This window comes from Schistocerca piceifrons, chromosome 1 (genome assembly GCF_021461385.2).
Source record: "Schistocerca piceifrons isolate TAMUIC-IGC-003096 chromosome 1, iqSchPice1.1, whole genome shotgun sequence".
NCBI lineage: Eukaryota > Metazoa > Arthropoda > Insecta > Orthoptera > Acrididae > Schistocerca > Schistocerca piceifrons.
In genome coordinates, this window is record NC_060138.1 from 187,734,157 (window position 1) to 187,745,109 (window position 10,953).

The 10,953-nt window shown below is 38.2% G+C and overlaps 1 long non-coding RNA gene across 1 annotated transcript in view; it reads right to left on the reverse strand.

Moving 5' to 3' along the window:
• Nucleotides 1–10,656, reverse strand: part of LOC124791144 — a 34,130-nt gene extending 23,474 nt beyond the window's left edge. Inside the window, exons 1-2 of the long non-coding RNA XR_007016566.1 lie at nucleotides 10,602–10,656; nucleotides 10,323–10,423 (exon numbers count right to left, since the gene is read on the reverse strand). This is a non-coding gene — a long non-coding RNA (uncharacterized LOC124791144). The remainder of the gene's footprint in view (nucleotides 1–10,322; nucleotides 10,424–10,601) is intronic.
• Nucleotides 10,657–10,953: the final 297 nt, after the last annotated feature.

The window sequence follows — 10,953 nt, forward strand, 5'->3', positions numbered from 1 at the left end:
ACAGACAATTTAGACGTGGAAACTGTGGTACAGTGGAACCTCGCTTAACAATCAAATCCCATAACGCGCAATTCGCATAACGAACAAAACAAGTTGTAAAAAATGACTTGAAACATTGAACAACATGAACACCTTTTTTTCTGTCGGCAGCGGCATATGAACAATGTCTTTAACACGTACTGCAGTCTGGGTTTTGCGCTCTTTCTGCTACTATCTTAGTGGAGGTTGAGAGCACACATTTTTCTGAGCTTGTGTTCACACGGTGTTTTTGTGTGCAAATTTTAATAACTTTCGTAGAAATGTCCCCGAAGATAAAAATGCAAGAAGGCGATCATAAGAGAAACAAAATGACCTTAGAATTGAAACGTAAAATCACTGAAAAACGCGAAGGTGGTGTGAACCTTGCTGATTTAACACACAGTTATAGTTGGTCTGCATCAACTAATTGCACTATCCTCAAGCACATGCACAAGATGAAGGAAATGGATGCTTCAAAGGAATTGACAGGGGTATCTAAACAACAGGTTAGGTTAGGTTAGCGTTGTTTAACGTCCCGTCGACAACGAGGTCATTAGAGACGGAGCGTGAGCTCGGGTTAGGGAAGGATGGAGAAGGAAATCGGCCGTGCCCTTTGAAAGGAACCATCCCGGCATTTGCCTGAAACGATTTAGGGAAATCACGGAAAACCTAAATCAGGATGGCTGGAGACAGGATTGAACCGTCGTCCTCCCGAATGCGAGTCCAGTGTGCTAACCACTGCGCCACCCCGCTCGGTCTCTAAACAACAGTTTCGTATTACTCTGGAAGATGTCGAAAGGTTTCTCCTTATATGGACAAATGGCAAGCAATTGCAAGGCGACACTATTAACGAGAACATCATTTGTGAGAAGGAGAGAATGACTTTCGCCGACCCCGTTAAGAAGATGCCAGGATCATCAGCGCCTGAAGAAGTGTTTAAGGGAAGTCGTCGGTGGTTTGATACGTTTAAGAGAAGAACTGGCATACACAACATTGTGAGTCATGTCGAAGCAGCCAGCTCCAACACAAAGGCAGCAAAGCACTTCATCACCAACTTCAAGATGCTCGTAGAGCCTGAGGGTTATCTGCCACAACAGGTTTTTAATTGTGCCGAGTCAGGTATATTCTGGAAAAAGAAGCCAAAATTGTACCTTTACAGCAACAGAGGGAAATGTATTGCAAGGTCACAAGCCAATGAAATAAAATGCATTGTTAGCCAGGAGACCCTATCCAGGGAAGTTCTATCGCAAGGTGCAGGTCTTATTTTAGATGACACCACATTGGACGACTTGCATGCTGGTGATAATGATGACGACAACACAACAAGCAGTCCACGGGCAGAGACAATCTCCGCTCTTCCTGGGAGATGAATCTAGGCCCACTGCATGGTAGAAAAGCACGTTACTGCTCAGCTAAGCAGGCGAACACAAGCTAATGAAAGACAGTCTCACACTGCTATTCTGTGACAATGCAGGTGATGATTTGAAAATTATACTACTGCTCCTTTTTTACTATTCAAAGACTCCAAGAGCGAAGTCCAGAAGAGCAGGTTAAATGTGATGTGATGTGGAAGTCCAACAACAAGGTTTGGGTAATACATGATCTTTTTTTGTGAAATGTTTGGTCCTTTAGTGAAAAAACATTTGCTTGAGATGAATCTGCCACTCCATGTCTTATTTGTTATGGATAAAGCTCCTGCCCTTTCTCCAGTCCTACGAGACCACCTACTTGAAGAGTTTCAATTCATTAAGATCCAATTTCTGTCTCCCAACACCACTCTGTTGCTCCAGCCTATGGACCTGTAGTTTATTCCTAATTTTAAGAAGCTCTACACTAAAGCACTCTTCGAGCATTGCTTTGAGCTGACTGAAGCTACCAGTCTCCCTCTCATAGGGTTTTGGAAATATCACTTCAGCATCATTGCCTACATCAAGATGACCGAAAAGGTGTGGGAAAGGGTTACCAAGAGAACTCTCACTTCTGCTTGGAAGAAGCTTTGACCAGAATGCATTGAGGAATGTGACTTTGAGGCATCTGTGCATCCTGTAGTCAACAATAGTTTGTCTTTGGCCAAGAGCATGAGACTGGAAGTGGATAACAATGGCATGGATTAGCTTGTGGAAGATCACGGCTAAGAAATGGCTGCCAAAGAGCTTATGGCATTGCAATGTGTTTTACATCAGGGAGTTGTGGTACGGAGTTCTTCAGAGGGAGAGGAGGAGAAAGCGGCAACAGCAAAGCAGCTATCTTCTGGGTCAATAGGAGGAATGCTGAAAGCATGGGAATTTATTGCATCATACACTGAAAGTCATTACCCCAATAGCAGTGGTTATGCGAACTACAAATTTATTTGATGATAATGCTGTGTCACATTTTCGCCAAGTGTTGAAGCATCGGCAGAAACAAAAGACTATAGATAGCTTCCTAGTAAAACAGAATTAGTTATGTATCGTGAATAACAAAGTACTTAATGCTCTATGCATAATTTTCTTTGAATAAACGGCATGAATGAGATAAAACTTTAGTACTTTTTCTGCATGGATTGCATTATCATATTTTACATTAATTTATATGCGATCAATTGTTTCTCTTAACGAGTGTTTCGCACTATGAGTAAGATGCTGAAACGCTTAAGCTCGCTATGCAAGGTTTCAATGTATTTAATTGGCAGGTCTATTGTGCCTTTTAAAAAGAGGCATACATAGATTGAGTCACCAGGTTTGGATGGAATCCCAAATCGGTTTTCCAAAGAACATTCTATGGCATTGGCCCCTTACCTATCTTGCATTTATTGTGGATCTCTTGCCCAGCACAAAGTTCCAAGCGAGTTGAAAAAAGCGCAGATGACTCCTGTATATAAGAAAGGCAAAAGAACAGACCAACAAAATTACAGACCAATATCCATAACTTCAGTTTGCTTCAGGATCCTTGGACATATTCTCTGTTCGAATATAATAAATTTTCTTGAGACTCAGAAGTTTATGTCCACGAATGAGCATGGTTTTAGACAGCATCTCTTGTGCGAAACTCCACTTGCACTTTTATCACACGATATACTGTGAACTATGGATGAAGAGTAACAGGCAGATCCATATTTCTATAGCCTTTGACCCAGTTGACTTCGACGGCGAGTGTTCTTCACAGACAAGGGTATCGTCAGTAGTGCCAGAGGGAAGTATGATAGAACCGCTGTTCTTCTCTGTATACATAAATCCTTTGGCGGACAGGGTGGGCAGCGATCTGTGGTTGTCCTGTCTCTTAACTGCTTGATTGTCTTCCTTTAATCATATGGGAAGGTGTCGAAATTGAGTGACTGTTAGAGGATACAAGATCATTTAGACAAAATTTCTAGTTGGTGTGATGAATGACAGACAGCTCTAAATGTGGAAAAAATGTAAGTTAATGTGGATGACTACAAAAACCAAACCCATAATGTTTGGACTGGGCATTAGTAGTGTCCTGCTTTAAACTGTCACATCGTTTAAATATCTGGACAGAGCACTGCAAAGCGGTGTGAAATGGAACGAGCATGTGAGGATTGTGGTAGGGAAGACGAATGTTCGACTTCAGCTGATTGGGACAATTCTAGGAAAGTGTGGTTCATCTGTAAAGGAGACCATAAATAGACTGTTAGTGCAACGTATTCTTGAGTACTACCGAAGCGTTTGGTTTCCATATCAGATTAGATTAAAGGAGCACAATCAAGCAATTACGAGATGGGTAATAGGTTTGTTACTGGTAGGTTCAAACAACACATAAGGTTTATAGAGATGCTTCGGGAAATCAAATGGGAATCCCTGGATGGAAGGCGTCGTTTTTTTCAAGCAACACTATTAAGAAAATTTATAGAACGAGCATCTGAAGTTGGCCACAGAACAATTTTGTTGCCTCCAACATACATTGCATATAAGGACCACAAAGATAAGATATGAGCACTTAGGGTTCATATGGAGGCATATAGATAGTCGTTTTTGCTCCTCTAGTTGCGAGTGGCACAGGAAAGGAAATGACTAGTAGTGGTACTGCTTACCCTCTGAGATGCGCCGTAATGTGGATTCCAGAGTATCGATGTAGATGTAAATGTGCTGGGGGACATCGTAGAATGCGAATATATCACACATCATCATCTTTTATCTACAGGATGTTATCCTTCCTGTTGTAAGACACCATCAATTGAAACCATTCTGTGGTATTACTTTTAAAATTCTTTTTGGACACACTGACTGAAATATAATGATTGTAGCTTCCTACAGGATATAAACAGTAAATGTGGCTTCACAATTTTAATAATTTTCTGCTATTGTTTGTAGGAACAATGCCACAAGGCATATTGAAAAAGTCTTAATGTATGTGTGGGAAAAAAATTATTCTGGCTGTGTAGGAGCCACTTAATTAGGCATAGCAACATTATATTGATTTGATGTTACCTTTTTTCAAGTACTGTTACAGTCATTGGCATAAGGTTAATATCCAAAAGTAAGTAAAGAAACCTTACTCTTTTAAGAATAGTCGAAAGTTATGCCTAACTACAATATGATGGTCGATACAGACGACAGGAACCTATAAGCATGCTGAATTTCAGTTCTCAAACACAAAATTTCATAATCCAGATAGGCTAGAGATCTTTTGTTCTTTGAGGTGCACAGTGCAAAATGTGTCTTTAAATGCTATGATTATTATGAATAATAGCCAGCTACATTGCTCTGTTAATTGTTTTTACTTTATATCATTCAAGATGGGCACATTTTGACGTATTACCATCATCAGGTCTCTTACATGCAACATCGTTGCTGTCATGTCGTGCCTTTTTTAGAATTATTACTTTCTCCTAGGTGTATATGGGAGATGTATATCTGATTTTAGTTGGCTTCTATGTAAGCTACTTGTCTGACCATTTGACTCAATCAACATAGTAACATTCGCAAATATTATGAAGACAATTCGAAAATTAAAAGACATTATTAGATCTCTTAAGAGTTTCATCCTCGAAATTTTTAAGAAATTCAATAAGTTGCTGAATCTGAATTTCTCAATTCCTGCTTCCTGATACTGTGGGCTCCTTATAAATGAATCTTGATGGCATTAAGAATGCCAGCAGTTTTAACAGTTATATTACTTATACAACAGATCATATTGGGAACATTAAATGAAAACATAATTGCCTAAAATGTCAATTCTGTCCTATGTGACTATCACAGAGATTAGATTAGTTTTTGTTCCATAGATCACGACACTTTGTAATGATGTGGAACATGTCAGATTAATAAAAGGTGTCTATACAAGATATTACATTACACAAAATATTACATTACACTTAATATTATTATTTTTTGTGGGTGTTGGGGAAATTACCCACTTACTATATCCAAAAATTCATCTACCAAAAATTCATCTAATGAGTAGAAGGAGTTTCCATTAAGAAATTCTTTTAATCTCCTTTAAAATGCTATATGGCTATCTGTCAGACTTTTGATGCTATTAGGTAAGTGGCCAAAGATTTTTGTGGCAGCATAATTTACCACCTTCTGAGCCAAAGTTAGATCATCCTTTCTCCTAGTGTTGTAGCCATGTACACTGCTATTACTTTTGAATTCGTCCGGATTGTTAACGACAAATTTCATAAGTGAATATATATGTTGTGAGGCTACAGTGAAGATCGCTAGCTCTTTAAATAAGTATCTGCAGGATGATCTTGAATGAGCTCCAGTAATTATTCTGATTATACACTTTTGTGCAATGAACACTTTTTTACTCAATGATGAGTTACCCCAGAATATGATGCCATACGAAAGCAGAGAATGAAAATAGGTGTGGTAAGCTAATTTACTGAGATGTATATCGCCAAAATCTGCAACAACCTCATAGCATAAGTAGCTGAACTCAAACGTTTCAGCAGATCTTCAGTGTGTTTCTTCCAGTTCAACCCCTCATCAATGCATACACCTAAAAATTTTGAATATTCTACCTTACCTACCGATTTCTGATCGAAGTCTATATTTATTAATATTGTCATTCCATTTACTGTGTGGAGCTGTATGTACTGTGATTTGTCAAAGTTTAATGAGAGCCCATTTGCAGAGAACCGCTTAATAATTTTCTGAAAAACATCATTTACAATTTCACCAGTTAATTCTTGTCTGTTGGGTGTGATAGCTATCCTTGTATCATCGGCAAAAAGTACCAACTTTGCACCTTCGTGAATATAGAATGGCAAGTCATTAATATACATTAAGAACAGCAGAGGACCCAAGACCAAACCTTGCAGCACCCCACTCTTGATTGTTCCCCAGTTTAAGAAATCACAAGTTTTTTGCATATTATATGAACTGTTTATTTCAACTTTCTGTACTCTTCCAGTTAGGTATGATTTAAACCATTTGAGCATTGTCCCATTCATACCACGGTACTTGAGCTTATCTAGAAGTATTCCATGATTTACACAATCAAAAGCCTTTGAGCGATCACAAAAAATCCCAATGGGTGACTTCCGGTTACTCAGAGCATTTAATATTTCATTAGTGAAAGTAAATATACCATTTTTCGTTGAAAAACCTTTCTGGAAACCAAACTGACATTTTGTTAAAACTTTATTTTTACAAATGTGTGAAGCTACTCTACAAAACATTACTTTTTCAAGAATTTTGGATAAGGCAGTCAGAAGAGAGATCGGGCGGTAGTTGTTGACATCAGACATATACCCTTTTTTATGCAGTGGTTTAACAATGGCATACTTCAGTCTATCTGGGAAAATACCCTGCTTCAGAGAGCTATTACATATGTGGCTAAGAATCCCACTTATCTCTTGGGAACAAGCTTTTATTATCCTGCTGGAAATGCCATGTGAGCTTCTATTCTTAAGAGAGTTTATTATCTTCCTAATTTCAGAAGGAGAGGTCGGTGGAATTTCGATTGTATCAAATGGTGTGGGTAAGGCCTCTTCCATTAACTGTCTTGCTTCTTCTAATGAACATTTAGATCCTATTTTCTCTACAACATTTAAAAAATGATTATTCAAAATGTTTTCGACTTCCAGCTTGTTGTTTGTCAAGTTTCCATTCGCTTTGTAGGTAATGCTGTCGTCCAGTACTCTTGGTTGCCCTGTCTCCCTAGTAACAATATTCCAAATTGTTTTGATTTTTTTATCAGAGGTATTAATCTCAGACATGATGCACATGCTTCTGGACTTTTTAATAATCTTTCTTAATGTAGCACATTAGTTTTTACAATATTTGGTTGTTTCTGGGTCATTACACTTTCTTGTTGTTAGATACAGTTCCCTTTTGTGGTTACAAGATATTTTTATTCCCTTAGTAAGCCAAGGTTTTTTGCATGGTTTCTTATAATTAGATTTAACTACTTTCTTGGGGAAACAGTTTTCAAATTCTCTTACAAGTGTATCATGAAATATGTTATATTTTAAATTAGAATTGGGTTCCTTGTACACCTCATCCCAGTCTAACTGCTGAAGATTTTCTCTGAATTTCTAATTGTTGAGTCATTAACTGAATGCACATTACTGAAATGAGCTGTGTCATATACTGGAACTAGCTGAGCAACATGATCAGAAAGGCCATTCTCAACAGGGCAAGAATTTATGTTTTTAAACTGATCTTGGTCTATAAAAGTGTTATCTATCAATGTGCCGCTGTCCTTTACTACCTGAGTAGGAAAATTAATGACAGATGTCAAACTGAAAGAACTGAGCAAGACTTCAAGGTCATTCTTCCTGTTACACTCTTTCAGTTAATTAACATTGAAGTCGCCACAAAAAATAATTTGCTTTCTCCTATCTGACAGATAGCACAACAGAGCATCCAAGTTTTCCAGGAATAAATTAAAGTTTCCTGAAGGGGACGTATATACTGTTACAATTATAAAAGAGCCCTTCCTCAGTTTAAGTTGACAGTCACATGCTTCTATATGTTGCTCTACACAAAACTTTTTTGTATCTAAGCTTTCTACACAGTGATAACTTTTGACATATATGGCAACTCCTCCACTCATCTGATTCTCTTTACTCATATGTGCATCAAATTTATAACCACAGATATTTACCTTTTTCTTATCAGACACAATGTGACACTCAGAAAGGTATAGTATATCTATTACATTATCAGATTCAATGTCATCTAAACAAACCAGGAGCTCATCTACATTATTCTTCAATCCTGGAATATTTTGGTGAAAAATTGTAACATTATTTTTTACTTTACTTTTGTGAGAATCTACTTTTTTCTTTAATCCACTAATATTTTGGTTAAATATGGTAACATTATTTACTTCCCTGTTGTGAGAATCTTGTGAGTTTTGGACCTTTTTAGCACCTGCCTGCCTGAACTTCTCATTGGACACTGATATTGGTCTAAAAACAGGTACATCCATGAGTACTAGCGCCCCCCTTATGGATTTCGCTAACAACCCTGCCAGTTTACCCTTCCCTTTCCTACTGAGGTGTAAGCAATGCCTTATGAAATCCCCCCTCTCAATAGCCTCGACAGGAACCAATCCAATGTCTGACAGAGTGGCCGCTCTACACAACTGATCCAACTCCATATTTACTCTCCTGACAAAGTGGTTCAGCTGGAGCTGATCATGCCGCATGAAATCAGGCACCGGCCCAACATTGGTATGGGTCGCTGCAGAGGCTATTTTCACCAGGTCACACTCAATACTGTACCCGTGATCCCTATCAATACTGTTTCCCACTCCACCCACTATCATCACATGATCCTGCTTTGAGAAACCCTTGTACAAGGAACCCATATCCTCTACCACCTGGCTAAGACATGCACTTGGCTTGAAAAAGTTTGTGACCTGGTACCTGTTACCTAATTTTTGCTGCAAAATCTGGCCCACACCTCTTCCATGACTGCTACCTAGCAATAGAACTTTCCTCTTACTTTCTACTTTTTTTTTTTTTTGAAGCAGTTGGTTTCCTAGTAAGATTCTGTTGCATCTTAACTACATCTACTTCTACTGGAGCCTCTTCCTTACTTAACTGTGGTAGCAAGGCAAATCTATTGGTTATGCAATTGGGAAACTGTCAGACACTGTCCTCTTTCTGTGGGCCCTGTTCCCAGCTACCGCTTACTACCGCTGTTTACCCTCCTCCCCCCTTAACCTCTTCAGTTCCTTCCTCGCTCTGTCCAAATCAGCCTGAAGGGCTCTAATTTCCTCCTCCTGTTCAGCTATAATCCTATCTCTTGAGCAAATCCTGCAAAGGAATGGAAGAGTCTCGTTTGCTTCCCCAATTCCCACGCCGCTACAATTTCGCCAATGAAACCACCTGTCACAACAGCTGCACAAAACCCCTGAACTAACTTTCCTACTGCAGCTCACACACTTTGTATCCATGGTAGTTTGGTAATTAGTTAAGAGAGTTACTAAGTGATAACGATAATATATTAAATACAGATGCAAAAGGATACTAAATATGTTTTGGAAACTAATATGTAAGTAAACTATTACTAAATGCACTTAAATTTCTGGTATAACGCTAAACATGCACGATCAAAAATTAGGCCTAAGCAGCCGAATGAAACCAAAACGAACTTTTTGAGATTACTGGAAGAATACGCAAATAAAAGAAAAACCCTTAATGGCAAGCTTGAAGACCACACTAATGAACGTATTTAATTTGATAATCTATACCAAATGCACTGAAGATTGCGGTATAACGCCAAGTATGCACACTCGGAAAGTAAAGCAAAGCCGCGAAATATAAACAAAACGAACTTTTCGCGATCACTGGAATAATATGCAAATAAAAGAAAACCTTAAATGGTGAGCTTGAAAAGCACCCTAATAAACGTATTTAATCAGTTAAACTACAGCAAATGCACTTAGAATTGCGGTATAACGCTAAATATGCACACTCGAAAAATTAGGCCTAAGCAGCAGTAAGTGAATAACGAACTTTTCGCGATTACTAGAACACTACGCAAATAAAAGAAAAACTTTTAATGGTGAGCTTGAAGAGTACACTAAAGAACGTATTTAATCACACTGCACACCAATACTCCAAAAGAGGACGTGCAAGCATAATTAGGCAGTCTCTGTAGAAGACATATTGCATTTTCTCAGTGTTCTGCCAATAAATCATAGCTATGGAATTAACTGAGTAAATAAGTCGCAAAAACAAAAATTTTGACATTTGTGCAGCAAAGTAACTGACGATGGCTCAAGTAGACAGCAACTCTCAAAAATTCAGGAGAAAATCGAGTTTGAAGTTTTCCAAGACCCTAATACCCTAATGTAAGGTCGCTTTTTCAAGAGGGGACATAGCTCTGTGGTATAATTCTCACCTGCCTTTCAGGGAGCCTGGGTTTGAGTCCCAAGTGTGACAAATTTTTAAACAAAGCTGGATGTCCTATGAACATTTCTGTAGAGCAGAAAATACGTAGAGCTGAAAAACAATTAAATTTGTAATGTTTCTTTTAACTGAAACAATCTTTATAAACAATATTTTATAACACATCAGTAATTAGGCATTTATAGTTACAATGAAAACTGAATGTTTCCATGCAATACATAATTAGAAATAAGAAAAAGGAGACTCTATAAAAATGAAATTTGATACATACTACTGATTTTTTCCATCTTTATATACAGGGTGTGTCAAAAATATGTATACACACTTTGAACTGTCATAGACAATTTATTTCCCATTTTACAAGGTTAAATATCTGTGAGAAAGTAATGTTATGTTTCTTCAACAGGTGGCAGCAGTGGCAAGGAAGTAACTGCAACATGGCGGACGTGCGTTTGAGCTTTGAAGCGCGGAAGCAGATAATTAAGTGGTACTGGAAGTTTGAGAATGTAGCTGCGGTTTGAAGACAGTGGAGAAGTGAGTATAGCACAGAACCACCTTCAAAGTTAACAATTACATGTCTACAAGACAAATTCGAAATTCATGGAACAGTGTGTGATGTGCAT